Source organism: Hypanus sabinus (genome assembly GCF_030144855.1).
Source record: "Hypanus sabinus isolate sHypSab1 chromosome 1 unlocalized genomic scaffold, sHypSab1.hap1 SUPER_1_unloc_2, whole genome shotgun sequence".
Lineage (NCBI taxonomy): Eukaryota > Metazoa > Chordata > Chondrichthyes > Myliobatiformes > Dasyatidae > Hypanus > Hypanus sabinus.
Window position 1 is genome coordinate 30,001 of NW_026778909.1, and position 4,871 is coordinate 34,871.

The following is a 4,871-nucleotide window of genomic DNA, read 5'->3' on the forward strand; positions in this document are numbered from 1 at the left end:
GCTTTCTCTCCATAACGTTGGACTTCCTGACTAATCAAACACCGCTTTGAATAATGTCAATGACTCAGCTTCCCAAGCCATCTCTCTCCCTCCCCCTCTTTATCCTCACTCCATCCCCTCTTTACTCTCTCCCTCCCCCTCTTTGTCATCACTCCATCCCCTCTTTACTCTCTCCTTCCCCTCTTTGTCATCACTCCATCCCCTCTTTACCCTCTCTCTCCCTCCCCCTCTTTACCCTCTCTCTCCCTCCCCCTCTTTATCCTCACTCCATCCCCTCTTTACCCTCTCTCTCCCTCCCCCTCTTTATCTTCACTCCATCCCCTCTTTATCCCCTCTCTCCCTCCCCTCTTTACCCTCACTCTATCCCCTCTTTACCCTCTCTCTCCCTCCCCCTCTTTATCTTCACTCCATCACCTCTTTACCCTCTCCCCTCCCCCTCTTTACCCTCTCTCTCCCTCCCCCTCTTTATCTTCACTCCATCCCCTTTATCCTCACTCCATCCCTCTTTACCCTCTCTCTCCCTCCCCCTCTTTATTCTCACTCCATCCCCTCTTTATCCCCTCTCTCCCTCCCCTCTTTACCCTCACTCTATCCCCTTTACCCTCTCTCTCCCTCCCCCTCTTTATCCTCTCTCCATCCCCTCTTTACCCTCTCCCCTCCCCCTCTTTACCCTCTTCTCATTCAACTTCTATCTTCTCTTCCCAACTCTTTACCATCTCCCTCCCTCAACTTTTTCCTTTCTATCCATTCCCCTTCCTTTCCCTTTCACTCCTTCCCCCTCTTTACTCTCTCTCTCCCCTTCCCTTCTTTCCAGCACCTCTCATTACCCACTCTCCCTCCCCCTCTTTACCCAATCTCTCATCCCCTCTCATTCCCACCCATCTTTACCCATTCTCCCTTCAGCCCTTTACCCTCTTTCTCCCTCTTCACCCTGTCCCTCCCCTCTTTACCCTATCTCTGCTTCCCCTCTCTTTCTCCCCTCTATCTCCATCCCTCTGTCTACCTCTCCCTTTTCACATGCTTTCTCCCTCCCCTCTTTATGCTCCCTCTGTCCTCTCTTCAGCATCTCTCCCTCCCAGTCCCTCCCCTTTACCCTCTCTCCCTCTCCATACCCTCTCACTCCATCCCTTTTACCCTCTTTCCCACTCTCACTCCCCTCTCCTTCCCCTTTTTACCCTCTTTCTCCTTCTCTCTCCCTCCCCTTCATTATCCTATCTCTCCAACCCCTTCTTTACCCTCACTCTCCCTCCTTATCATTACCCTCTCTTTCCCCTCTTTCCCCAATCTCTACCCTCCTGTCTTTACCCTCTCTCCCCTCCCCCTCTTTACCCTTTTTCTCCCTCACTCTTTACCTCTCTCCCCCAACTTTACCAACTCCATCCCTTCCTTTTATGGTCTTTCTCCATCTCTTTCACTCTCTCCCTTTCTCTCTTCTCCCTCTCCCTCCCCTTTCATTCCCTCCAGCCCTTTACACTCTTTACCAAAACTCTACCTTCTCTCTGCCTCTTCACAATTTCACTTCACTCTTTACCCTCTCCCTCACTCCCCTCTGTCTCCCTCTCGCTCTTTACACTCTCTCTTCCTTTACCGTCCCTCCCAATCCCTCCCCCTTTACCCTCTCCCCCTCTTTAATCTCCCTCTCTCTCCCTCTCACCTTCCATTTTTACCTTCTCTCTCATTCACCTCTATCTTCTCCAGCCAGCTCTTTACCCTCCCTCTCCCTATCTTTACCCTCTCTTGCCCCTCTTTCTCAGCTCTATCCTCTCACACCCTCTTTACCAAATCTCTACCTCCTTCTTTACCCACTTACTCCCTTCTTTCCCCTCTCCCTTCCCTTCCCCTCCTCTTTACCCTCACTCTCCCTCCTATCTTTGCCCCTTCTCTCTCCCCTCTTTATTTTCTCTCACCCTCCTCTCTCACTCCCTCCAGCTCATTACCCTCTCTCTGCCTTCCTCTTCACCAAATCTCTACCTCCTCCACTTTACCTTCTCTCTCCCTCTTCCTCTTTACCCACTCTCTCTCTCTGCTCTCTCCCCTTCCTCCTCTTTACCTTCTCTCTACCTCCTTTTTACACACTCTCTCCTTGTCCCTCTTCACTGTCTCTTTCCCTCACTTTCTCCCTCCCCTCTCTTCCCATCCTCCCCTCTCTCTCCCTCCCCTTTGCCGTCTCTCTCCCCTCTCTCCACACTCTTTCAGCTATCTCTTCCGTTTACCCTCCCTCCCCTCCTCTTCTTTATCCTCTCTCCCTCCCGCTCTGTACCCACTCTCCCTTTCATTTCCTGCAACTCTTTACCCACTCTCCCTCCCCGCTTTACCCTCTATTCCTACCCTTTGCCCTCTGAACTTCCCTTCTTTACCCACTCCTACCCCTCTTTACCCTCTTACTCCATCCCCTTCGTTACCCTCCCTCTCACTCCCCATTACAAACCCTCTCCCCCCTTTATCCTCTCTCTGTTCACTCACCCTTTTACCTTCTTTCTCCACTCCCTCTCTCTCACCCCCGTTTACCCTCTTTCTCCCTCCCCTCTGTACCCTCTCCCCTTTATCCTCCCTCTCCCTCCCCATTTACTTTTTTCACTCTCTCTTCTTTCCCCTCTTTACCCTCTTTCCTTCCCCTCTCCCCCTTTAACCTCTCTGTCTTCCCTCTCTTTCCTCTGTCCCCCTTTTACCCTCAGCCTCTCTCCCTCCTGTCTCTCCCCTTCTCTCTCCCCTTATCTTCCTTTCTTTCTCTTTCTGTTGCCTCTCCTTTTCCTGCATACCTCCTGCCCCACCACTGCCCCTTCTCCCCCTCACCCTCTATCCACCTCTCTCTATCCTGCCATTCTATTGACCACCCCGTCTTCTCTCTCCTCTCTCTCCCCTCCTCACTCATCCCTCCCTCTCTTATCATCTCCTCCAGCTCCCCATCCCCTCTCAGCTTCTCAGTCCTGCACACTCTCTCACTCTCACTGCACCCTCTAGCTTCTCTGTCTCACAGCCCACCCCCTCCTCTCTCCCTTCCTCCACTTCCTCATTTTCTCTTTCACATCGCTCCACCCCCCCCCCCCATCGTTCTCTCTTTCCCCCTCTCCCTCGGCCCCTGGCCCATGTCTGTTGAGTCACAGTCAAACAATGCTTCTGGAAACTTCCGGAGAGCTCCACTTCCTGAACACCACCACATCATACATGTACACCTGAAAACTGAGCCGTCTCCCCCTCCCTCCCTCCCTCCACCTCACTATGTGTTGTAGGGGGTGGAGAGGTTCTAACAGATCCGGGAGGGAAAAGTCTGGCTCTACCTGGGAGGCTTCGGCGCGCCCTGAGTCTGGGTGGGGTAGGAGGCAAGCAGATCGAATCCCGGGACGTCCCACGCAGACGTGCTCTGACACGTGGAGGCACACTCACCGACAGCCCCCCGTCCCGAGTCCTGGACCCTCAGCCGCGGAGGAGACCTTTCCGGTTCTGATCGATCTGCGGAGAGGCTTGCGTAAGAAAGGGTGCGCAGGGGGAAGAGGAAGTGGAAGAGATGGGAGGGTTAATGGTTTCAATCACATGCTCACTTTGCTCTCTCACGCTCCGCACACTTATTAACTCTCTCTTGCTCTCTCTGTTACACTTTCTCTCTCTCTCACTTTAACTCATTCTTTTCATTCTCGCTTTGTTCTCTTGCAACGTCTCTCTCCCTCCTTCCTTTTCCTCTGCTTCTGTTTGCCTCTTCCCCCTCTCTTGCCCCTCACTCTCTCTATGTTTCTTCTCTCGCTGCCCAGCTCCTTCCTCTCTCACTCTCCCCTTCCCTTCTATGCTCTCTGTCCCTCCCTCCTCTATCTCTCCCTCACTCTTTTACTCCCTCTCACTCGCCCTCTTCCTGAGACCGCAACCCCCCCCCCTCCCGTGGACTGGGTCGTGCACAAGGGAAAGCATGCAGTCCCACACCGACGGGCACGTCCGGTAAGACGCTGGGAATCGCGCTCCAACCCGAAACTTCAACAGCGTCCCCCTCCGCAGACGCCGCTCAACCGGCTGAGCGTGCAGATTTCTTTGGTCCCCTCAGATTTCCGTTCGGATTCCGGACTGGCTTACCCATACAGCACGGAGTGTAGTGGTCGATGGGACTTAATCCGGCGGGAAGTCTGTGACCGGGACACTTACTGGGAGCTCTGCTGTCTGTCATACGTATGAGGATGGGGTAGCATTTATTAAATGTATCCAGGAAGGTTCCTTAAATCAATATGAGGAAGGTCCAGTGAGCGGAGGGGCAGTACTGGACCTGGCATTGGGTAATGAGCCTCACAGTGGATGATCAGCTTGGGGACAGCGACCCCTTCACTTTCAGGGCAACTATAGATAAACACAAACACAAGAGATTCTGCAGATGCTGGAGATCCAGAGCAACACACACAAAATGCCGGAGGATCTCAGCATGCCGGGCGGGCATCTATGGAAAGGAGTAAACAGTCAGCGTTTCGGGCCGAGACCCTTCAGCAAGACTCATGGAGGGTCTTGACCTGAACGGCAACTCTTTGCTCTTTTTCAAAGACGCTGGCTGGGCAGCCGAGTTCCTCCAGCATTTTGCGTGCATGGCTATAGATAGGGATAGGTATGGTCCTTGCAGGAGGGTTTTAAATTGCACTCGGACAAATTACAAGGGCATTGGGCAGGAACAAAGAAGAGTTGATTGTCAACCCCCTTGTTCCAGGTAAGTCCACAACAGACACGTGGAAGGTGTTTGAAGATCAATTACACTACAGGAAAGGTATATTCCTATTAGAAGGAAGGACAGGGATGGAAAGATAAGAGAACCTTGGATGTCTAGAGAGGTGATGGATTTAGTCAAGAAGAAAAGTAAGAAATATGTAAAGCTTTGGAAGTCAGGATCAAACGAAAGACATGAG

General features: G+C 52.6%; 1 protein-coding gene across 1 annotated transcript in view; it reads right to left on the minus strand.

The window, feature by feature from the left end:
• LOC132385396 (mucin-5AC-like) overlaps positions 1 to 3,486 on the minus strand; it is a 24,704-nt gene extending 21,218 nt beyond the window's left edge. Inside the window, exon 1 of the mRNA XM_059957438.1 lies at positions 3,385 to 3,486. The gene's annotated coding sequence lies outside the window, so the exon portion shown is untranslated. The remainder of the gene's footprint in view (positions 1 to 3,384) is intronic.
• Positions 3,487 to 4,871: the final 1,385 nt, after the last annotated feature.